General features: G+C 38.0%; 1 long non-coding RNA gene across 1 annotated transcript in view; it reads left to right on the top strand.

Annotated features, from left to right (window-relative positions):
- LOC130458332 (uncharacterized) overlaps positions 1–25,184 on the top strand; it is a 43,594-nt gene extending 18,410 nt beyond the window's left edge. The window contains exons 5-6 of the long non-coding RNA XR_008917505.1: positions 24,223–24,333; positions 24,459–25,184. This is a non-coding gene — a long non-coding RNA (uncharacterized LOC130458332). The remainder of the gene's footprint in view (positions 1–24,222; positions 24,334–24,458) is intronic.
- The last annotated feature ends 1,234 nt before the right edge of the window (positions 25,185–26,418 follow it).

The raw sequence follows: 26,418 nt of genomic DNA, 5'->3' as shown, positions 1-26,418 counted from the left end.
AATCATCAGACTCAATAGTTGACAAATTCATTAATACACTGGAGCATTCCGGGCTATAAACTTAGCAGTTATATCAGCTCTATAATTTCCTTTAAGAAACTGAATCTCTGCCACAAGTATGATTTCTACAATGGATCACTGCTAGCTGTTAGGTTTTTGGATAGTATCCAACAACTCAGTTATTATTTCTGCATGTGAAATTGTTTTTTCTGAAGTAGTAATAAAACCTTGTTGTTTCCAGATCTTCCCTTCCAGATCACCCCCAGCAACTTCCCTGTTGCGTGGCATACTGAAAATGTATACTGAGAGTCTGTAAAAATATTAGCACTTTTACCATCAGCTAGAAGACATGCTTGCTTCAATGCCACCAATTATGCTCCTTGAGCACTAAGGTTATTAGAAAATGAGCCATACCACAGTGTCTCAAATTCTGTGACCACTGCAGTATCAGTACATAGAATTTCATCACATAAACATGATGAACCATCTGTGGATAATATCAAGTCTAGATTTTCAATAGGAGTGTCTTTCAAATCCATCATAGGCATATCCACTAGATCTACTACTTCTACACACTCATGTAATGTTCACCATTCTTTGGCAAATCAGAAAGAAGTACAGCTGGATTTAATACATTACACCTCCTCAACTGGATGTTCTCATTACCCAGGAGAATAATTTCATATTTAGAAATTCATTGATCTGAATAAGCTTGAGTACAAAATTTCCTCATTTGTGCTTCTATTTGATGTGAACAATATACAGTCAGTGGACATCCCAAAACTAAATCTTCTGACTTCTGGACTAACACTGCTGCAGCTGCTACACTCCTGAGAATGTACCTGCAGCTATTGGATCAAGCTGACAACTATAATATCCAATTGGACAATAACTTTGTCCCAAAGTCTGTGCCAGTACCCCAGAAGCAACCCTTTTAGTTTCATTAACAAATGGTTGGAATGGTTTTGTATAGTCTGGTATACTCCAAACTGGAGCAGATAAAATGGCTTCTTTAAGCTTATTTAAGGTTTGCAGATGTTCAGGCTTTAGTTTCAGAGGTTCTGTTTTGTATTCCTGGTTAAATCTGTTAGACATTTTGTTAGTTCACTATATCTAGGTATCCATTGTATACAGAATCCTGTTCCAAGAACAGCTGTGAGTTGTTTTGGTCTCAGGAGGACTCAGTTTCTGGATATTTACTATTCTTTTCTGTGTGATACTTTTTGAACCCTCTGATAACACAAAACCAAGATATTGCAGTCAAGGCAAAATTCATTGTAATTTTGCCTTGGAGATTTTATGCCCATGCTTATACAATTATAACAAAAGAGTGTTGCTATCTCTCAGACACACCTTAGTATTTGGGGATGCAAGAAGAATATCATCCAAAAAATTCACCAATTTACTTTTTTTGAATGTTATAATTTTTAGATCTCTATTAAGAATTTGTGAAAACTGGCTTATCAAATCTGTAAAACCCTTGGGCAAATGAGTCCACATCCACTGAGGACCCCCCCCCCCCCCCCCCGATAACAGCAAAGATCTTTTGAGAATCCTCATGAATTGGAATTGAGAAAAAAAATCTGAGCATAAATCTACAACAGTGAAATATCTTGCCTGACTTGGAATGGCAGAATTTATAGCAGCTGGACTTGGTATAACAGGATGCCTTGATTACATAATCATTGACTGCTCTTATATCCTGTATAAAACAATATACAACTTTCCCATTCTGATCTAACTTTGGCTTTTTGATGGGAAGAATAGGAGTATTAAATTCTGAGAAGCAAGGTATTATAAACCTTTGTTGGATTAGGGATTCAATGATTGGTCTTATATCCTCTATTGGTTCTTTAGTCAAGGGATATTTATGTACACAAGGAACTGGTCCTTCCTTAGTCCTCACTTTGACTGAAGTAGCTGATTTCAATACACCTACATCTGTGGAAGACTTTGACCAAAGTTCTTCAAGGATATCCTCAGGTATTGGATAGATTGAATCTAAGTCCCCCTCTATACTGACTGAATCTAAGAACAGCAATGGAAAAGCTTTCAGAGATTCTTCTGGTAGATATAATGAGATATCACCAGTCAGTACATTGGACTATTGCTTTTAATTTACATAATAAATTCCTACCTAAAAGATTCATTGGACAGTCTGGCATACACAGAAATGCATGCTCCAGAGATAATGGACATAAAGTAATCATTTGTGGTTGTAATTTTGCTACTTTCTGTGGTTTACCAGTAGCATCTATTACTTCCATTGTACCAACAGCTTTACATTTCTTAGGAAAACTTTGAAAAACTGATTTACTGGTTCTAGTATCAACCAAAAGGTCATAAATCTGGTCTCCAATAGTTACAGACACATGTTTCCAACACTGGTGCTAACACAGTAACATTAGCACAAAACTCAGTCATTTCCTGTCTGTCCAAATTACATCTGCTTGAATTGTATGATACTCCTAGGAATTCACATCTTTAACACCATCATCAGCTTTTTCACTACTCTCCTTAGTCTTTATAATCTCTCCCTTGATATCATTGTTCTCATTTCCAATCACATTATCTTTATCTAATTTACATTATCGATTATTTTCCATCATTTCATAATCACTATAATTTTCAATTAATTTTACATTAAAATGTTCTTTTTCCTCACAATTATTAATGATAATTACATTTTCCTTTGTTTCAATCACATTATTTATAAATTCATTAACCTTATCTCTATTACATTCAATTCCATTTAATTCCAATCCATTTTCCCTTGATTTTTCACATACTTGAGAACTTTGGGTACAACTCCATAATGAACATACCCCTTTGTTCTGATCACCCTTATTTCCACTAACTACTTGGCTGTACCTGGGTCTCGCTTCTGATTTTACCCACTCTTGCATAGTGTTCAAACCAGGTGCTTGAGCTTCCTGATAGCAAACATTAGAACAATTATTAGTATTTCTTCTCTGATAATTATTGTCATTCCAATTATTGATATTTCAATTATTATTATACTGTCTATTATATTCATTATCCTGATCTAATTGCCTAGAAAATTGCCCTCTGAATCTACATTCCCTAACAAAATCTCCTAGTTGATTACATTAGAAACATCTTTGAGGTCCAGATCTCCTTTCTCTTGGCTTGTACTGGTTATTTGGTTGCACAGATCTCAGTGCTGCCACTGCCTTTATTTCCTTTACTTCACTATCACTTGCTTTATTATACCTTAATTTCTTTTCTTTTTCAAATTCTCAATTACTGTATCCCTGTCTTCATATCTATCATAATTATCCATGCACAAATAAGTTGCTTTTCTTCTTAATTCTTCCAAACCCATCTCTTCCCAATCTGGGCAATTAAAAAATAACTTTATCTTAGGACATGCATTTTTTACAAATAGTCTCTTGATGTGTGCAATTGTGTTGTCCACTAATACATCAAGGTCTAAAATTATTTCAGCAGCATCTGTTATTCTCTCTAAAAATTAGTTGGTGATTTATTTTGTTTCTGCTAAATGTTCTCAAATTTGGACCAAGCATTAGGGCATATGGAATGCCTCTTAATTACATCAATAATTGACCTCCTAGTTTGTTTCATTCTTGTGAAATCAGGGGATGAATTCATATCAATACCTTCAAAATCCTGTGGCCATGGAGACAAAGATGGATCATTTCTAGTTTCCTTTATGAATTGGTTTCTTTCTCTCTTGGTTAACAATTCCTACATTAATAAGTAAAAAATCAGCATAGTCAAATATTTCTATAACTCTCTGAAATTCCTTTACCATTTTATTAGGTTCATTGGAAAAGCATGGGGTTCTACGTCTGATTGTTTCCAAATCCTCAGGAGAAACAATTTATGAGTTTTAACCTTATATACTTCATTTTATGTAACCACAAGTATATCCCTTAGAAGAAACATTATGCTTGGGTTTTTTTTATACTCAGCATTCTCCCTTTTCCAATCTAGACATTTTCTTAATATTTCCTTCATTATTTTCCTTATCTATAGTATTATCCTTGAAATCATTCAAAACACCATTATGTAAAATCATTTTCCCTTCATACATTACTCCATTGCTTCCATCTTATCTTTCATTACCATAATAATCTGCTTCATCTCAGAATCTTTTGTTATTCATAACATGATTGCCCATAGTTTATAACCAACACCAAAAAACAAAACTCTACATTTATACAAGACAAGTAAACTTAAACATATCAATGACACATAAGCTAACCCAGTTCTGATAGTCAAAGGCATCACTGCTTCCATACATTCATATCCTAAAACAATATAATAACAATGGGAAAACAAGGTGAAAATCTCATAAGGGATATATAGGAAACCATCCCATAAAAATACAAAATAATCTTTGCCATGTTTCCTGACATGATGTTCAATGTGTACAGGATATTGCTATAAAACACAGGATACATGCTATTATTATTCATTGTGATTAGTAATAACAAACACCAAAGAACAGAACCAAAAAAAAAACTCAACAAAAAAATGTCTTCCTACCCACACGTGATATTGACCTCTGGGCTATTTAAAATTTAAACCCCCTTCAGTGTCAATCAAGAGTCAGAGTTCCATGTCAATCAGAGTAAGCAGTACCAGAACCTTGGAGAGCAACCAAGTGTTGGACAGGGCAATGGAATGTTGCAAGATGACTTAACTGCTAACCTACTGATTACTCTGGCCCAAGTCAATTACTGTAGGTTTGCCCTACTGACTCTCCAAATGTAATAAGTGGGTTAAAAGAAGGGTTCAAAACTAACTCTCTATATATGACATAACAGGTTTATTTAGCTAAAGGGAGGAGGGGAAAAAGGGAATTAGGGGATACCTAACTTCTAACCCAAAACAGAGATTAAAACCCTTATACCTTCTATAATTATTCTAAACTAAATTCTTACAGTAATAATTAAGACTAGGGGGTTTTGTAGGAACAAGGCAAAAGACCAAAGAATCTTAAAACCAGGAGTTCTCTTTGAGTTAAGCAGTAGTCCCAGTAATGGCTCTGTTGAAATCCATTTGACAGCAGCACCAGCACCAATAGCAGCAAGGACAGGCAGAATATCAAGAAAGCCAAAGAAGAGGGAATCACTGGCTCTCTGCGTCCACCCCAGAAATACGAAACAGAAACCCTCTTTCTCTTCCAGAGGAGTTCACCAACTGCTCTCAGAAACTGCCTCTATGCTCCTGAGAGTTCTGTGTGGAATGTTGGTTTGCAGGATCTCTTGCTGTCAGCTTACCCTGTTAAAATCCCTTACTACACCTGGTATATATTAGGCACTTAATAAATGTTCAATAATTGATTTATCTTTCTAGGCACACTTTATGCTCCAGCCAAATTGTCTTTCTTCCTATTCTTGGCACTTGATAGTCTATATTCTTTCTTTTGTATGGAATATCCTTGATTCCTGGTATGTTCTTCCTCTTTACCTATATATTCTGGAACCCCTAGTTACCTTCAGTATTCAATCTAAGTGCCTCCTTCTTCAAACAGCCTTTCTTAAACATCCTAGTTTTTAGTTCTTACTTCTTTTCCATTCAATCATTTTGTTATATATATATATATATATAATTTAGTTACCTAAAAATGCCTCTTTCCAGGAGAATATGTTTGTTGAGGGCAGAAGCTATTTCACTTTTGTATTTGCATTCTTAACACCTAGTTCAATCCATACAATCCATAGGCACCAGACAAATGCTTCTTAGGTGATTGATTAATTACCATAAGTTGCTTTTTCATGGTAGAACTATGACTCTGAAAGCCATTGTTCTTCAGGGTTGAAGATCATTTAGTCTCTCTAAATGGTTTCCATCTGCTAGAGATAATCTTTCCAATGCTATCTTTCATAATCCCCTGATCTGTTATCCTCTTGCTAAAGGGTATCCTAAATTTTTTGCCTTTCCTCATCACTTTTATGCTATGTTTATTATTATACTGTATCTCTAGTAGTACAATGTGGATGGAGACTAGTCAAAATGTCAATGGAGGAGAAAACAGGAGAAAAAACAGATGTAGACCAGCAATAGGGAGATAACTCAGAGGAGTTAAGATCTGAGTCAGCCCCCATGGGGTTAAATAGGGCTGGGCTACCAGCATAGAACCACCAAGATTAGTTCAGGGACTCACCTAGCCCAGAACAGAGCTAAACTATCAGTGTTTGGTTGTTTAGGGTAATACTCAGAAGGACTGATATCACAGACTCAGTCTTTCCAAAGGGAAGAACCTGTGGGGTAGGTCCCCCAGAGAGGGTAAAGGACTGACACCAGGAATTGTAATAGGATTAAGCTGGTATCATGGTCTCTTTGAAACTACTGAGCCTTCTAGCTATTTGACAGGTAATGGAGCTAATTATTATCTACTGGAGTTCCACCCAGGGAAATTTTGCAGCTATGTTGTCTATAGCTAAGTTAGGGTCTAGAATTTGGAAAAGCCAGAAGCACATGCATCTGATCATGCCCTTGATCTGACCACATAGGGCTGCATCTCCTTGTCTCTCACCAACTCCTGTTATCTTTCAACTGTTATCTTTGCTACTCAAAGAAGATATTGCTAAAACTTTGGTTAAGTTAGGCCAGCACCATAGAAGGCATATGGTGCAGCAAGAAGTACATAGAGCCTGGCCCTAACACAAATTTCCAATTTAGGAAGTAAGGCTAGAAAAATGAGTAAAATAAAATAAAGAGCTATTTTGATACCAAGGATGCCTGAGACAAAAACTCAGAAGAGAATAACTTCCCCTAAAACTTTTAAACAAAACTTTAAAGAGAAATAGAGGTAAGGTAAATTAGAATTTTTGAAGAAATGAATAAAGGGTTGAAAAATGATCTGTAAGATGAGAATGATAGATGAAAGAATTAGAAAAAAATGAGTGCTTTAGAAGAAAGGCTTGGAAAGAGAATTAGTATATTAGTACAAGAGGTACAAAACCGTACCCAAGTGACAGACTTCCTGAACATTAGAAGGAATGAAAAAGAAATGAATGGCTTCATGAGAAAACAAGAAATACATGAAAGAAAAACAAATGGCATGTGATTTTGGAGATAGCATGGGAGAATCATTCTGATTGTTTAATCTCAACTTTTTAGCTATGTGTCTTTGGGCGCTACCTCATCCTTTTGGATCTCGTTTTCCCTATCTTTCCTATTAGGGCATTGGATAAGATGGTCTCTAAAGTTCATTCCAATTGTAACATTCCATGAATCTGAGTTCATCATTTTCCCCAAGATCTGTCATTTTGTCACTGACATAGATCCGCACATTTGTCTTCATGAGTTACTGTGGCCAAACACAAATCCATCATGTTGTGGCTATCCATCTGTCAATAAGGCTCTCTGGTGTTGGTCTGGCAATAGATATAGAGTCTATCCCTGGGATTGCATTGAAAGTCTTTTCTATCCTGGCAGACTCTACTAGAGTTTGAGCTTCACTAGCATAATATAGAAGAGGTCATAGTCACCTTTCCAATGCAGTGAAGTATCAGATGACTTTAGTATAGATGAAAGAACTTTTTGACTGGAAAATAAAAACATGCAGGTCATATTGTTATAATGGGCAGCTTGTCTGGATACAGCCTAAGGAAGTGATTGCTTTTGACCAGCTGGCAGATTGATTAAATTGACTGCCTAAATCTGTTGAAAGCATCCATTCTGTTGCCTTGAGAAATTTAAACCAACACAACTTGACATGAACATTTTACTGGCATTATTCTATGACTATGGGTTAAAAAGCACTAAGATCCCCAAAGAATCATAATTGCAGGTCATTTAAAGGACCATGGAGAGATGCACCCTGGCAGTAAGTAGGCTCTAGCTTATTACAAATGGTACATGAACAGTTGTTGCAAAAATGTCATTAAGGACTTGGGTTGCTAGAGGAGTATGGGCTAAAAGATTTAGAATTGGAATGGATCTCAGAGGTCATCAAGTAATACTCGTTTTAGAGATGTGGAAATTGAGGCATGGGGAGGTTAAATGATTTGTCCAGTATCACATAGCTAGTAAGTGTCTGAGATAGGATTTGAACCTAGATTTTGAAATCAAATGTAATGCTCTATCCACTGTACTGCATGCACACAATCAGTTCTATCCACTAAGAGTAAGGAATTGTAGATAGTTTTCATGGTGTGCTGGTATATAAGACATATTGAAAATAGAAGAAGACTGCATTGGGCATTTCAGGTAGAAAAACATAGACAAAAATCAATGAGGATAAGGAGAAACGGATTGGTTGTGGTTTGTGCTTTTGGAGGGTGTACCTCATACCAAGGTGGAAGGACCCTGGAAGTACTCAGTTAATTCTTGTAATAAATGCTCATTGATTATCTACTTAACATAGATCCTTTAATCTAGAAAGGACCTTAGAAAGGATCCAAGTCTAATTATCTTCTTTTATATGTAGAGATTATGCTTAGAAGGAGCATGAAGAGGCCTTCATGGAGCCCTTTTGAGTTTCTTAATGAAGTGCAAGATTCTCTTGACAAAATTAACTTCTTGTCAAAGTTAATACTCACACCAGAACCCCTTTGTCTGCCATTGAGATGTCTCCTTTTTAATATCTGAATGGATTGCTGTGAATATTCCTTTGGCTGGAGCACTTAAAGGTTGATCCATTGATTGTGCCTGAACTTGACCTTTAAATAGAAGAGCAAAGTGACAATGAGTGTGGAGAGAAATAAAAAGAAGAGAAAGACAATACCCAGACTTAGAGTTGGGATAGTCTGGAAGACCCTTCTAAGGGTCTCCCATCATCGGATGATGAAGCAGAGTTCGTTGGCTAGGCTGGGAAATAGAGGAAAATAAGCTAGCAAAACTGGTACAGCGAAGGGAGAAAGTGCTGTAAAAACTGAGGAATTCCTATACTAAGGGGAAGTTGTAGCTAAGGAACTTAAGCTTTAGCTTAGTGCCTAGCACTGAGTAGACACATTCATTCTTCTTCCCTCCCCTTCTCCTCACCCTCATCATGTGGGATGTGGAGGAACAAATCAGATTCTAGATTCCACTGGTATTGATTTCTGTGACCTGAGGGAAAAAGTGAATTCTCTAAATACCTGTTTTGCTTTCTCTAAAGTCTTAAAGACTTTATAGGTTCTTGAGGAAATAAGGATCAACAGAGGGTGAAAGAAAGCTATTTCTAGTCATCGTGGTAGAGTGGATAGAATGTTGGACTTGGGCTTAGAAAGAACTGAGTTTAAATTCTACCTTAGAAAGTTATTAGACATGTGACCCCAGGCAAGTCTCTTGGTCTCAGTTCATTACCTGTAAATTGAAGGAGGTGGGACAAAATGGTTTTTGATGTCTTTTCTAAGTCTATTGCTGCCTTCTATTATGTTTCTGTATTTTGTAAGTTAAATAATACTTAGAGTATATTTGATATTATATTAACCTGAGGGCTTGCTTGAAAACTAACAGCACTCCGTCTTTTCTGTAATGATCTACATGAGCTAAATTCTGTTGTTTCCAGATGAGATGAAGAATAGGGACCCATGTCAAAGACTATGATGATCAGAAAAGCTTCTAAGTTTGAACTTGTTCTACATACATTAAGAGATCTATAGTTGGGGTTACAAGTTACATGTTTGGGACTTCATACAAACTTAGTCAAAGGCCTGCATATGTGGAATGATTTGCTCAAGGCTCTACAATTTTTAAAGGAAAAGGTCAAGAAAAAAACTTAGATTTGCTTACTCCTAGCCTGGTGGTATTTAGGTAGACTAGCCGCAGATTAGAACTGGCCTTGTTTATGAAAAGATGGGGCCTCTGAGGCACAAAGACCTTCAGACTCCAGACAGGACAGAGAGATATCCAACTAGTATGAAGAAATATAGCACATGATGTGAAATCAAGTCTTGTAAGTTCCCAGCCTAGAGGAGAGACACACAGACATTCAATGGCTTGGGTGGCAGCAAGCACAGCTATTGCCCAAGTGTGTGCACATAAGATTCATGAAGAAATTTCATTTCCAAGAAACTTGGACAACACCTAAGCCAAGACAATGAGCCCTTGATTCAAAGACATCATGTGGTCTTGAGCAGCATTAATGGGATATACAGTATGATTTGGAAAGACACAACTAGGTAATCTGTTTTCTTGCCTACCTTCTTATCTTGATCTATTTCTTGCCTGGTCAAACTGGGTCAGGTCCAGAACCTCAGGGTCTAAAAACTGGGCATCCAAGAAATCAATGTACAGGTAACAAATTTAATCCATATCAGTCAACATGGCAGCATTCAAAGCAAATGTGATCTCAGGTTTCATTACTAGTTTAGTGTATGAAACAAGGGAAGTAGTTCTGCTATCTTGATAAAAACACATTTAGACTATTGTAATAGCCTTTTTTGTATCTTTAAAAGCACTTTTAATAAGTACTGTATTCTTTTGATTCATTCATTTGTTTTACATGATTACATGCTGAATTCATGAGATTTTGAGACACATTTCTTTTTTTAAAATTTATTTATTTATTTAGAATATTTTCCCATGGTTACATGATTCATGATTTTTCCACCCCTCTTCTCTCCCCCCTCTCCCCGCCTGAGCTGATGAGCAATTCCCCTGGGTTATACATGTATCATTGTTCAAAACTTATTTACATATTATTCATATTTGCAACAGAGAGATCTTTTAACATCAAAACCCCAATCATATCCCCATTGAACCAAGTGATCAATCATATGTTTTTATTCTGTGTTTCTGTTCCCACAGTTCTTTCTCTGGATGTGGACAGCATTCTTTCTCATAAGTTCCTCTGGATTGCCCTGGATCATTGCATTGTTGCTAGTAGAAAAGTCTATTGCATTCAATTGTTCCATAGTGTATCAATCTCTGTGTATAATGTTCTCCTTGTTCTGCTCCTTTAATTCTGTACTAATTCCTCATCAATTCCTGGAGGTCGTTCCAATTCACATGGAATTCTTCCAGTTCATCATTCCTTTCTGCACAATAATATTCCATCACCATTGGGTACCACAATTTGTTTAGTCATTCCCCAATTGAGGGACACCCCTTCATTTTCCAATTTTTTTGCCACCACAAAGAGAGATGCTATAAATATTTTTTGTATAAGTCTTTTTCCTTATGATCTCTTTTGGGTACAAGCCCAGCATGGGTGTTGGTTGTCTCTCGAACTGAGGATGATGATTGTCTTTGTGTGTTTTTGTGCACAAAGACACCTGTGTATGAAGATTTAAGTGGAAAAGTCGATGCACAGAGACAGTCCCACTCTCTTGGCGTTGGAAGCCTGGGTCCATTGGCACGAAAAGTCGTTACACCTGGAGACTTCCTCAGCTGCATTGGATGGCCGTGTTGTCTTTTGTGCTCCATCACGCCCTAAGCACTCCACAGTGCCTTGCTGCATCGCCATCTCAGCCTTTGAACCTTCTTGTTGGTTTCTTCCACCATGTTCCAGCATGGGTATGATTCTTTTAAAGCCCTATGGGCAAAATTCCAAATTGCCCTCCAGAATGGTTGGATTAATTCACAACTCTACCAGCAGTGTATTAATGCCCCAATTTTGCCACATCCCCTCCAACATTTATCACTTTCCTTTGTTGCCATACTGGCCAGTCTACAAGGTGTATGGTGGTACCTTAGAATTGTTTTTATTTGCATTTCTCTAATCAGGAGGGATTTAGAACATTTTTTCATGTGATTATTGATAGTTTTGGTTTCTTCATTTGAGGACTGCCTATTCATATCCCTTGTATTAGTGGGTTTGGTAGAAATGATCAGATGAGAGACCACCTGAGTATTTGGACTAATGCTAGGGTTTTCCTCTATGGGTTGAAGATGCCTAGCAATTAGCACTAGACAGGCCAAAGCCTGATCTAGGCCTGGCACACAAGTTACTCAATCACAGAATGGCACACAGTCAATGAAAGATTTAATTTCTTTCCACAGAGAGGTTTAGAGGGAAATAGAATTCCCTATAACTAGTTCCCACTAGCTAATAAACCCCCAAACCTAAGTCTTTGCAAGAAGGGCCTTCAGAGATCTTGCTTTTCTACATTTTTCACCCTATCCTGTCTAACCTGGAACCCAGACCCTATTCTGACTAACCTGCACTACCCAAACCTTTCTTGAGTATTAATTGAGGTGCTGGTCTGTGACAGATTAGACGGGGATCCAAGGGTAGGTCCAAGATTCAAATGGACCCAGACCTCAGCTTATTGACAGTGCATATAGCTGGGTGTGTTGGTTCAGGCTAGCATCAGATTAATAGGATCTACTTCCAGGGAAACACAGGCAACAGCAACAAAAACAGGATCAGAAATTTAAGGTCTTTACTCCCTCCAGGCCCACATGCAGTCAGCAAAACCACCAGAGAGAGCTAACAGCCTCTGAGTTCCAGCTTAACTCTTCTTTTCAGCATTCCAGAATCTTCCATCTTCAGATACCCTTCAAACCAGCATCTCTCTTACTATCATTATCTCTTCTTCATAACAGTCTCCCCTTTGCACAAAGCTAAAATATTATTGAAAACAATGTTTTGACATTTGTGCACCAACAAACTTAAATCCCCTCCTAAACTAAAATTCTTATCCAAAATAACAAACAGTCTACACTCATTTATCTTGTCCTATCTAACACCACCCTACTCTAGGGACTGAAACAAAGGAAAGTAAAGGAATGTACAATAAATTGTTACAAAGAACAAAATACAAAGCAAACATAAGCAAAAGCAAAACAAGCAAGGAAACAAATCTAAACAGAAATACAAAAGACAAAATGCAATAGAATACAATAAAAAATCCAAAAATGCAAAATTCAAACTAAAAACTTCATGGAAAACAATGTCATAAAAGTAATATACTTATAAGCTAATACACAAAAGAATCCTATGGGAAAGCTATTGTATTGTCTAAAATAGAAAACAGAAAATAGAAAAGTGATTTTAATCACTTTATTTCCATAATTCCAAAATGCAATTTGGAATAGCTGTGCTAATTAACAGTTCTACCAACAATGCATTAGAATGCCTGTCTTTCTATGATTTCTTATTCTTGCCATCTTTGTTATCTATACTAATTTTTTGGGCATAAGGTAAAAACTCAGAGTTGTTTATATTTGCATTTATCTTATTGCTAGAGATTTGGAACAGTCTTTCATAGAGCTGTTAGTTTTCATTTCTTCTGAGACCTCTTTATTCTCCTCCTTTGATAGCTTATCTATTGGAGAACGATTTTTGCTCATATATTTCTGTTAGTTGTCATTTTATCTTAGACACCAAGTTCTCATCTGAGAAATTAGATTAGAGATATTTTCTCCAGGTCTCTGCATACCTTTTTATCTTACATACATTAATTTTGTTTGGGCAAAAGCTTTTCAACTTCATGTGACTAAAATTACCTACCTTATCTTTTATGATTGCCTTAATCCCTTGTTTGATTAAGAACTAATTTCCTAGATTAATAATTTATCTAATAACTTTTAAAGACATAAGATCTATTTCTCTTCAATTTTTTACGGTATGATTTCAATATTCAGGTTGCATATGTATTTTGAATTTGTTGTGGCATATTGCATTAGCTGCTGATCTAAGCCTAAATTCTGCCATACCTCTTTCTAGTTTACTTGGCTGTTCTTATCAAATAGAGAGTTGTTTACTACGACTCTAATGCCTTTAAACTAGACTCTGTGTCTTCAATCTTCTTTCTCCAATCAGTCCTTCAGAAAACTTACAAATTCATTTTCTTATTATAAAAGTCTGGTCATTTCTACTGACCAAGAACCTTCAGTGAATAACTATTTTCCTTCAGGATAAAATGAAGTCTCCTTAGATGGGCTGTTGAGTTTTAAAATGTGACTGGAACCTATCTTTAGAGCCTTATTTAACATTAGCTCACATTGTGTTCTAGGTAAACTGAGATGCTAGTTAGCCCCCATCTTGTCTTCTTATTTCCAATCTCCTACATTTGTACATAAACATCTGATGAAATCTCTTCCTTTTTTCAAGATTTATTTTTACAGTATTCCCATACTAACCCAATTCAATGTGTACTTCTTAAGGACTCACTGTGCTAGGAGCTGAGGCTACAAAAACAAAATGAAACAAACAAAAAACCATCCCTGTCCTCAAATAACTTACTTTCTACTAAAGGGGACTCAACACGTAAATGAGTGATTTTAGTTATGGGGAAAGGGAAGGTTTGCATCTGAGACATGATTGATATAATCAATAAGATTTCATAAATAATTGATTAGTTGGTTGTTCTTCATACACACAAAGGACCAAATGACAACCCAGGGTGATGATATTTTTTGACTTGCACATTAATTGGATTTAAGTGAAGCAGAGTTGCACAAAGTCATCTGTCTCACTCTATCTTCCAGAATCATCAAAGTCTAGTTGGAAGACAGAAGTGAGGCTACTGGTGGTGGCTTGGGATGCATTAGATGACCTTAGCTTCTTCAATGTTTAATCAAGTTCTAAGAGCCCCATAACACCTGCATCCACTGCCTTCTTGGTTGTAAATTGTTCTCATCCACTTTTTTGACTAAGGGAAATCTTTGCATTCTGCATTCTCCCCCCATTTCCACCTTGGACCCCGACTCTAACAGATTTGAGGCCTGTTGATTACCTTCAACCTGGTTTATCTTGCCTGATAGAATGGTTTACCAGAGTGTGGCTGCCATGCATGCTACAGCTTCTTGGAGCTACTTGATGAGAATAAGCAGTTCTGAAACAGGCTTGGTAAGTCCTTACATTAGTGATGATGATCTTTCCTGAAAACCCTTTATACCTCAAATAATTGATCAAGGAAGGTGAGGGAGATTCTAGGTAATAATGACTGATTAACAGTAACGATTCACAATGCATTATAAAGCAGTTTCATATTTATCACCTCATTTTGACATTAAAAAAAACAACAAAAAATTGAGAACATAAACTACAAGGCTCTTTAAGGCTCTGAGGGTTCCTTGCTGAAGATCACACCTCAGTAGAGCTTAAACTTGAACCCAGATTTAAAAAAAATTTTCTTTTCTTTCTTTCTTTAGAATATTTTTCCATGGTTACATGACTCATGATTTTTCCCACCTTTCTTCCCTCCCCTCCCTGGAGTTGTCAAGCAATTCCCCTGGGTTATACATGTACCATTGTTTAAAACCTTTTTCCATGTTATTAGTATTTGCAGTAGAGTGATTTTTTAAAAGCCAAAACCCCAATCATATCCCCGTAGAACCATGCCAGACCTTCTGATTCTAAGTACAGAACCATACCCCAATCTATTTGTCCTAATAGCAGGTCTTGAGAGGTAAATAAATCTTTAAGTGGGAGGAGTGAAAGTAGACTAAAAGTGGTATGGGCATGTGTGTGAAGAAGGCTGGCAAAAGTATAAGTGGTTTCTACAGAGTGAATTGTAATGGTTGTAGTTGAATTTATGCAGATTAACTTGTTGTTTAAAATTATCTCTTATATTTTGTCATGGCGGGGATTGAGAATAGTCACAATAATTTTCATTCTTGCAGGAATGGAGTGGTGGGAAGCTCTTTGGTTTCTTGATGTTGCAGAATTATAGATATTAGAGATGGAAGAGATCCTAGAACAAAGAATCTTAGAACGTAGTATGTTGGAGCTGGAAGAGACCTTAGAACTATGTTCAAATCGAGGGGTTGAAAGGGCCCCTAAATCATTATTAGAGTAGCAAGAAACTTTAATGATTTTCTAGTACAATAACCTCATCATTTGAGAGATAAAAATACTGAGCCTCAGAAAAGGGAAAGGATTTGTCCATGGTTATGGGGCTAGTAAGTAACAGAGTGAGGATTTGAATTCTGGGTCTTCTCTCTTCAAGATGCCAGTATGCTAACTTTTGCCTTCTGAGAGTCAACCCCATCAATAATTAGAAGTACTCCAACCAAACACAGTGAAAAACACATCATGATGAAATCAGGGGTGAATATCAGAACTGGAGACCTAGAAGCTCTTCTCCCTATTTTCATACTCAATTGAAATGAAAATGAAGACAGAAATGATAGGTCAAGTGTGGTGGACTTGCTCTGGTGAGTGAAACCCAACCCTTTGCCTATTTTCCAACCTCTGCCTTCTCTGGAATTTCTATGCATTCCTGAAGTCCTACTTGACATTCTGGGTTGAGAGATAAAATTAAGTTAGGCTTGATTGTAAATGGGCTTAACTTTAGTGGTGAAACCAACCCTACTTCAGTTCACTTCAAAAGAGAGCTAGTTTTGGGCAAAACAACAATAATGATATGGTGCTAGATTTGGTTTGAATACCACTTCTGACTTACATGCTACATGAGACTGGTTAATCTTGAGTCTCAGTTTCTGCATCTGTGAAATGGGGGTATTATATAATATATGGAGTCCTTTTTATCTATGTAATAAGAAAATGTGTTCAAAGAACTACAAAATTTATTTACTTATTTTTTTGGGGAACATTTTATTTAATCAGTTAATTTAGACTATTTTTCTATGGTTACAAGATTCATGTTCTTTCCCTCCCATTCTCCCTTCCCACTAGCCAATGAGCAATCCCACTGAGTATTATATGTGTCCTTGATCAGAACATTTCCATATTGTTGGTATTTGCACTAGGATGTTCATTTAGAGTTTACATCCTCAATCATATCCCCTCGACCCATGTAATCAAGCAGTTGTTTTTCTTTGGTGTTTTTACTCCCACAGTTTTTCCTCTGAATGTGGATAGTGTTCTTTCTCATAGATCCCTCCAGGTTGTTCAGGATCACTGCATTGCCACTAATGGAGAAGTCCATTACATTTGATTGTACCACAGTGTATCAGATTCTGTGTACACTGTTCTCCTGGTTCTGCTCCTCTAACTCTGCATCACTTCCAGGAGGTCGTTCCAGTTCTGATGGAGTTCCTTCAGTTCATTATTCCTTTGAGCACAATAGTATTCATTCACCAACATATGCCACAATTTGTTTTGCCATTCCCTAACTGAAGGGCATCCCCTCATTTTCCAATTTTTTGCCACCACAAAGAGCGCAGCTATGAATATTCTAACTTTACAAAATTCAAAGTGCTATCAGTTATAATTATTACTGTGATAATTCATGTAACAATTACATAAGGAAGCAGGCAGAATCTTGAAGCAAATTAACTGAGAGGAAAACTTGCCATACAAGACTATTTCAACTGAATTTTGTCAGTCAGTCAATAAGCATTGGTTTAGTGCCTACTTTGTGCTGTAAAAATGGAGATTTGAACCCCAGACTTCAATCCCCAGAAGTCCTTGCTCTAGTTCCCGAGATGCCCTCTAATCTCACTGAGATTCCCATCTGGGCGAGATCAAAAATTTTCTATTTAAACTGGCTGTAAAACCTATTGACTCTCTCTCTCTCCCTACTTCTGCTTCCAAGCAGATGCAGCTCTCTACCTAGCAGGCAAGATGTGAGTGGTTGTGAATGGGCTCTCTGGGCCTAGACACATGCTTTTGTATTTTGTATATTTCTTTCATTCTTAATCCTTAATAAACCTCATAAAATATAATACTTTTAGCAGAGAAACTAATTTTACCTGCAACAATTTTGGCTTACCATGTCAGAAAGATGAAATATCCTCAATCTTCTGATTCTTTTCTCTACTGTTACTAAGTTTAGTTTTTCATAGCTACTGCCTAAAATTTTTTTAAGCCACGTTTCTCTGGCCAAGGTTTTTTACCCTCGCAAAGCTGTTCCTGATTTGGCTCATTCCAGCCGTTAGATAGGATCTGTTTGATCCATCGCCCCATGCCCAGGACTCATTTCTATCAGCTGGTAAAAAACGGGGTAATTTTCCCTTAGGCTATGATTAGCCTCCACGTGGACTGGGGACAGGGGATCACAGGAGGGGAGAAAGAAAGGGAAAGAAGGAAGAGACTTTTTAAAACAGAAATTTACAATCAATGGGCTATTTAAAAGGATATCTTTTGACTGTTCTGGTAATTTCATTTATTTCCCCTGTGTGCCAGGGGAAAAATTCAGCTTCCTGCAACTGTAGCCAACTTTGCAATTCCTAAAATCCACTCTTACTATGGGGAGGAAACTCAGTGGCTCAATGAATTGAGAGCCAGGCCTAGACACGGGATGTCCTGGGTTGGAATCTGGCTTCAGACACTTGCTGGCGGTGTGGCCCTGAGTGGGTCGCTTAAACCCCATTGCCTAGCCCATACCAATCTTCTGCCTTCTGACAATAGGCATCTAAATGGATAAAAACCCAAGGAACTTTAAAGAGACTGGAGGTTGTATTTTTAAGGCATTTCAGACTCCATGTTTTATTTAAAAAAATCTCTGTATTATATTGCATTTTACTCATTGCTTTGTTTAAGATTTAACTTTGTGGTTTTAAGTTCATATATTACTGCATTCCATACTATTCTGTTACACTGAATCATTTTAATGTACTGAGTTTTAACTACTGTTATATTCTGTTGCTTTCCCCCTATAACCATACTGAACAAACATTGAGCAGGCCCATATAAAAACAGCTTTTCTATTTTTGACTTTGTAAATTGTCACAAAGAGGATAGATGGACTCCATCAGAACATTGCTAAAATTATATAACAACCTTTTGAAAATTTAATGAGCTACATATCTCATATTGATTTTAAGGGTTCTTTAGACATGATTTTTAGAATTTTTCTTAACAATCTCTGGTCATTTTTGCCTGCCCCTAACATGAGGTATAAGGCCCATTCTAGTAGCTGAAGTGAAACACAATTATAACCCCCAACCTTCCTGTATTTCTAAAAATGTGAATGGAAGTTGGGCAGTTAATCCCAGGGTATTTGTACCCCTAGAAGACTCCAAAAAAAGGAGCACCCCTCATTTGTAACTCTTCAGCTCACTACTTAACTTCCACCAGAATGATATATAGAATTCTTGAAGATGTTCTAAACCCAAAATAAGTTTAACTTTGTTTAAAAATATGTTTACCAAAGTTGAAAGATTTGCTACGTTTGTAAAAATTGTGACAAATATCCCCCAGTTCATAGGCTTTTAATAATGCCATATAGCAACTTGTGTAAAAATTATGGTGTGTGTGTGTGTTGTTTTTTTTGCTATTGTAATTAACTGGGCTATTGAGAATTTTGGGGATATTGATGACTGCATATTTGTACTACTGTTCTTTATTAAAAAAAAACTGTTGCCTTGTGAAATTCACAGTGGATCATGGCCAGATATGAAGAGGAAATGGATCACATTTTTGGTGAGAAAGCCTTGCATTCTATATTTTCTTAGCTGACACAGTGTGTCAATGATTATAAACTACATTTTTGAATTTTTTAAAACTCTTTTACTATATTTTCTTGCATGTGCAATATACTATTTCAGTTTTTATTTTTTTCTCTCCTTTTTATATTTGAAGCACATGTCGCCAGTATTTAGATTTTCTTTAACTTTTTTGATTTTGCAGTAATATAAGTTTAAAATACATTTGCTAATGCATACCCCAAAAAGCTTGAGACTATAAAAATGATGCCACTAATTATTTAAAAAAATTTTGGAACTTTGCTTAATAATTCTCTTTGATTCCAGGACAAGATATACACAAAAGAGCCATTACATAGGGCCAACGATAAACCAATCCAGGATGGATTGATGTACTTCCAAGCCAATACAAAGGACTTGACCCTAGTGTGAAGACTCATGGTTGCTATGTTTAACATTTGTTAAGACATAGGCCTTCCTTGTGTCCACACTCACTCTGAAAATAAATACAGACGAGTATCCCCAAACTTGGCTCCTACTTGGCTCCTATAATCTGGTCCCTTTTCTGTCTTTCATAGTGTGGCAAACTTACTGTAGTCCTGGCTACTGACTGGGGAATTGCATCATTGCTTAGATCATTTTACTTGAGCCCTGATTCAAGGACCTGTTATAGATTTATTTTTCCTTTACTTAGAATTTTTACACATAAGGCTTTGGTAGTCTATATTTTCATCCAGTATTTTTTTAAATTTTTCTGATGTCTTTTTAATATCTCTTACCAATTGATTCATATACTTCATAACTCAGCCATGCATCCTAAGTGATCCTGTATTTTTCAATCACCCTTTTAATGGGGAAATGTAAAAATATTATTATTTTAAATTGCAAAGTAAATTCCTTTTGAGAAGAATTTTAGGTAAAGAAAGATGATGCCTCTCTGAATCCTGAAACTGAACTGTTTAGAGAAGACACCATGAAGAAGCCTCCAGACCACAAGATGCACAAGAAGATTAAAAATGAACTTTGGGTGTGGTTGATTGAACATTTATTTGTATCTATACTTTCATGCCAAAGGGCACTGCCCCCTAACTGTCTTTTTGTCAATGCATCTAGCAATTTTGGGGTTTTTTTCCTCTTATCCTCAAATTATTGTAATCTTTAAGTTGATTATGTTTTCATGATCTTTTGGGAAAAACCTTTTTCCCAGAGGATCATATGGAGAAATGTTAAAATGGAGATTTGAAACCCAGACTTCAATTCCCAGGAGTCCTTGGTAGTTCCCAGAGTTCCCCATAATCTCAGGTGAGGTCATCACCTGGGCCACGAGGAGAGAGGGGTTTTTAAAATGGACTCCGCCTTCTTCTCGCTCTCTCTTCCTGCTTGTGCTTCCAGGGATACACTTCTCTCATGCTGTAGTGTAAGTGAATGGGCCATTTGGCCCTCCTAGGACCGTGCTTTCTTATTTTGTATTTTCTTTAATTTTAATCTTAATAAACCTCATAAAAACATAATACTTCTAGCAGAGAAACTAATATTAACTGCTACAGTTCCAGCTCTCAGAGGATGAGATGGATAGATAGTGTCATAGAAATAATCAGCATGAACTTGGCCAGAATTCAAGAGACAACGGAGAATAGTAGGACCTGGTGTGCTATGGCCCATGGGGGCACAAAGAATAAGACAGGACTGAACCACTAAATAGTAATAATGGTGCCAGATGCTGGACTAAACACTAAGACTGGAAGATATTTGGGATGTTCAGCTTGGAGACAGAAGACCCTGGATGGACACGATAGCTCTCCTCAAGTAGATAACATTTGTTCCATATAAATGGAATTAGACTTGTTCTACTTAGCTCTAGGGCTCTGACCTGGGAGTAATGGTATAGAAGTTGCAAAAATATAAGGAAAAGCTTCATAACAATTAGACCTGTTCAAGAGGTAAGTGTAATGTATCAGAGGTAATGGATCCTCTTGCCCTGGATGTCTGAGGCTAGATGATTAACTGTCAAAGAAGCTGTTGGAAACATTTCTTATTCCCATATAGTTGGGTACCATGGCCTTGGAGGTACCTTCCAACTCCCTAATTCTATGACACTGTGAAAAATCAGGACTTGGCTACTAGTGTGCTGACTCAACTGGCCTCAAGCTGCCATAAGTGAGTAATATTTTTGGAGTGGGGATTGTGTGCAAAACACTGACCGGAGCCTTTTGGGGAAAACATAGGAAAGAGAAGTCACATCAACAACACCTACAAAAAATGTATTACTAAATTCAGCCTTCCTGAACGGAGCACACAATAGACCCTTCCCTTCGCTAGAGGCAGAGATGACACCATGAACCATCATTGAGAGGGTGTGCACCTTAGTGGCTTATGCTGGGATGGGGCAAGGTTTGAACCATCCACACTTTCTCATGGATCCCCCCAGGATGAATGGCTACCCAAGGCTAGGACAATAGTCTGTGGCTTTAGAACAGAGCGAAATAAATTCCTGATCCTCTCTGTACCTCTGTCCTCTTTTCATCAAGTGAAAGTGTTAGACCAGGTCATCTCTATAGAATGCTAGAGGTAGAAGCTCATCTTGTCCAACCAAACACTAATGAGATAAAGTGATTTGGTGAGAGTCATATAGCTAGCTACTAGGAAGGACACATCTAGCCTTTCAGACTATTGAGTCCCCAGCCTGGGCTCTTTGACCAAACTAACCCATCCTGCTTTCCTCTTAAGATTTCGTTACCCTTCATGATGCTCTGATTCTATGAAGCTAATTGGGCTGGAACCTATTAGGCCTTTGAACTCATCAGATTGTACTCTTCTTGTGCATAATGGGCCCTTAATATATGCATGGTGGAAGAATAATAATAGCTACTTTTATTTCTGTATTTACACACTGACATTTAAATTTGTATGTTTACATTTTATTTATATATTCACATAGTGATTTAAGGTACTACTACATATTTAAGGATTTAAATAAAATATTAGTTACATAGTATTTTAAGGTTTACAAAGTGCTTTACAAATAGCATGTCATTTAATTTTCACAATCCTGGGAAATGAGTGTTATTATTGTTATTCCCTTTTTACAAATAAGGAAACTGAGGCAGATAGAGATTAAGTGAGTCATCCAGGATCACACAGCTAGTAATTGTTTGAGGTCATATTTGAATTCAAGTTTTCCTCACTTCAAGTCTAGTGCTCAATTCGTTATAGCACCATCTACCTAGAGGTTTAATACTACTTTCTATATGGTAGGGATGGATAGCTAGGTGGGGCAGTGGCTAGAGTACCAGGCCCAGAGTCAAGAGTCATTTTCCTGAGTTCAAATGTGGCCTTAGTCACTTACTAGTTTTGTGGCCCTGGGTGAGTCACTTAATATTAGTCTCAGTTTCCTCATCTATAAAATGAGCTGGAGAAGGAAATGGCAAACTGTTCTGTTATCTTTACTAAGAAAACCCAAAAGGGTTCACAAAGAATCAGATATGAGTGAAAATGACTGAACAACAATATAGTATACAGACAGAGAATACAAAAGTCTCTGAAGAATCAACAATGGTCCATAAAGGGTAATGAAGAAGCATATGGTGGGTTTGACTAGGCTATGACACAATAAAAGAGAGACTTAGAGGAACAGGGGTAAAAGATATCATCAAGAAAATGTGTAAGAGAAGATGGGTTGGTCACATGGTAAAAATGAGAGATAAGTGATGGATAGCTTGAATACCCCCTTGGTATCCTCAAAACATCAGGAGAGGGGGCAGCAAGGTAGCCCAAGGGTTAGAGAGCCAGGCCTGGGGGTGGAAGGTCCTGGGTTCAAATGTGGCCTCAGACACTTCCTAGCTGTGTGACCCTGGGCAAATCACTGAACTCCAATTGCCTACCCCCTATTGCCTAACCCTTACCACTCTTCTGCCTTAGAACCATGACACAGTATTGATTCTAAGATGTAAGGTAAGGGTTTTTATGTATAAAGAAGAGAACCCCTCCCCCTTTGCCTAGCCTTTACCATTCCTCTGTCTTAGAACCATCAGGAGAAAAAGAAGGCCTTATGGAAGGACCTGGACAAGAAGTGCACAGGATGGATAGACACAGCTAAGTTTCTGTCTGAATCACTAGAAGGCAGCATCCAAAGTGAGATGTATTTAAATATCTAAGTAAATGAATGAATCAGACTCAAACCAAAGGTGCAAGAAAGGAAGTGTTTTCTAGTGGAAATAACACTGATATCTCAGTCAGAAGGCCAGAATCTGAGCTCATTATCCATGTGATGCTGGATAAGCTGTTTCACCCCTCTGAGTCTCAGATCTATCACCTGCAAAATGGGAAGGTAATGTTTTCATTACCTTCTTCCAAGGGTTGTCACGGAAACTGTTTCATCTACTGGAAATGTGTGAACTACTTTTTTCATTCCTGTGAATGCATTTATTTGTTCTTGACTAGCTAGATTATTAAATATCTAAAGGCTAAAAATGAGCAAGATCTCCATATTTTTTTGCTTTTTATTTTCACCCAGTTTTACCTCCTTTGAGTCACACTGAGTTGTGACTGCATGAATTCAAACCTCCAGATGAACACAGGAATAAAATCCCCAAACCTTTATTGGATATTTGGTATGCGAGACACTAGATACCTGGGTATCTGGAAATAGCTAGAGAACAGAGTGTGTATTTTCAGCTTTTCTCCTTGTGGGTTGGTGTCATGTAGAAGAGACATAGCTTTTGGACTTCAATAATCCGAAGAGCCAAACAGAGCTGAGTAGAGTCCCTTATTTGGCTGAGTGAAGAACTGCCTTGGATACACACCCTCTGACTCACCCAAATCAAACCAGCTTGAATTTGCTTCAGGTCCTGGAGGTGAGCTCATAGCTACTCTGAGAGTCAGCCTCTGTTAGGTTAGGTCATCCATCATTCCTGGGGTTTGAAAGGAACCCTCTGACTTCTCATTCCTACTCTCTTTTCCTAACCTCTGTCCATCCTCATTGACTCAGCACCCTCCCATTTTGTCTCCTCCTAATTATAGTTCCACTTTGATTCCCTTCCTTTATTTGAGATTCTGAGCAGTCCTCACTGAAACCTCCTCAGGGATCTATTTCTTCACTCAAGCTACCTACATATATCCATGAGCAGTATGGTAAGTGATTGCTTATCACTGGGGAAATAGATTATTGGCCCTCTTTGGAAAGGGAAGGGCTTGGGTACCACCTTTCAGTGAGGTGGAGCCAAGGGTTTTGTTTTGTTTTTGTTTTTCTTCCTCAGAAATGAAGCCCTATAAAACACCCCACTCTGAGTTTAGCATGGGAGCTTGTGCCTACATTCACTGATTAGATCATGGAGGCATCATAAGTCAAATAGCAAAGCATTTAATTGAGATAATATAAGATAAAAATAGACCTGAGGAACCGTGAGTCAAAGAGCAAAGTATTTAATTGGGAAGGGATGAAAATTCAAGAATGGGAAAATCAAACAACCAACTAACATCTCTTCATCAGTCCTTCCATTAATCTTGACCCTCACCTCACACAGAAAAGGGTATAATTTCCTATATACTCATGTGCTGGTGGTGAAAGGAATAGATCTGGCACAGTGGAGCTCTGGGCCTGGAGTTAGAAGACCTGAGTTCAAACCCAGTCTCAAATATTTATTAGCTGTTGTGAAGATTGGATTTAGCTATCTCCTGATTGTAACAATGAAGATACTTAGCTCTTCCTTTAGTAGTAGTAGTGGTAGTCTCTCGGTGACCGAGAATAACAATTGTCTTTGTGCATTATCATCTATTGATGTACCCTCATGTGGTTTTGAAGTCCAAAGGCTGAGGTGCAGAGTTTGTGGCACATGGGGCATGGGACGCCAGTTGTTACCGGAGGTGCGGTTGTGGCCTGCGGAGTTCACGTGCAGCGGCAAGACGTCGACGTTGCTCATCTTCAAAGGTGGTGGCGGCATGGTTAATGTGGGTTGCCAGCTGCTTCTGTCAGAGGCAGCGAGTTCTAGTTGCTTTGGTGTATGCCAGCCCACTTCAAGTTTTACTTTAGCTGATCCTTGTATCTTTTCTTTGGTCGGCCTTGTTTCCTGAGTCCAGCTGACAGTTCACCATAGAATGCTTGTCTTGGTATTCGCTGTGAGTCCATGCGGATGACGTGTCAAGACCATTGTAGCTGGGTGTTGAGGACTATGACTTCGATACTGGTGGAGTTGGCTCTGTCGAGGACTTCCTGGTTGGTGATTCAGTCCTGCCATTGGATCCTCATGATTGACTGGAGGGAGCTTTGGTGGAATTGCTACAGCTGTTTCATGTGCTTCCGGTACAGTGTCCATGTCTCACAACCATACAGGAGCGAGCTAAGAACCATTGCGTTATACACTTTGAGCTTCATCGCAGTGCTTACACCTCTGTGTTGGAGGACTTTGGAGCGCAGCTGCCCGAGTGCCTGACTGGCCTTTTGGATCCTGGCATTAATCTCGTGGTCTAGGGACCCGTCATTGGCAATGGTGCTGCCCAGGTACTTGAAAATGTTGACGTTAGAAAGCTGCGTACCATCGATTGTAATGCACAGCTGGTTAGTTGACCTCCCTGGTGCAGGTTGGAACAGCACCTCTGTTTTGCTGAGGCTGATAGTCAGGCCAAACAGTTTTGTTGCGGTGGAGAACCTGTCCACAATGGTTTGGAGATGATTTTTTTGGTGGGCCATGAGAGCACAGTCATCTGCGAAGAGAGCTTCCAGGATGAGTCTCTCTGTTGTCTTTGTTTTTGCAGTCAGACGACGAAGGGCGAATAGTGAGCCATCCAGTCAGTATTTGATGTAGACGCCCAGGTCTAGATCCATCACAGCATGTCGTAATACTTGGGTGAAGTATAGGTTGAATAGTACCAGAGCGAGGACACAGCCTTGTTTCACACCATTGGAGATGTTGAAGCGGTCGGAAGTCTCTCCACCAGATAGGACTTCCCCTGTCATGTCGACATGAAAGAGCTGGATCAGTTTGACGAATTTTGCTGGGCAACCGAGCTTGCTAAGGATCACCCACAATGCGTCCCTGTTCACTGTGTCGAATGCTTTTCTCAGGTCTATGAAGACAATGTAGAGACTCAGGTTCTGCTCAAGGCATTTTTCCTGCATGTGCCTCATCATGAAGACCATGTCGATGGTGCTGCAATCTGGTCGGAAGCCACATTGTGATTCAGCCAGGTTCTGCTCTGAAACAGATGACAGGAGTCTGT

The sequence above is a fragment of the Monodelphis domestica genome, chromosome 3 (assembly GCF_027887165.1).
Source record: "Monodelphis domestica isolate mMonDom1 chromosome 3, mMonDom1.pri, whole genome shotgun sequence".
Classification (NCBI taxonomy): domain Eukaryota; kingdom Metazoa; phylum Chordata; class Mammalia; order Didelphimorphia; family Didelphidae; genus Monodelphis; species Monodelphis domestica.
Note: the sequence above shows the minus strand (reverse complement) of the source record. Positions and strands in the feature narration are given on the sequence as shown.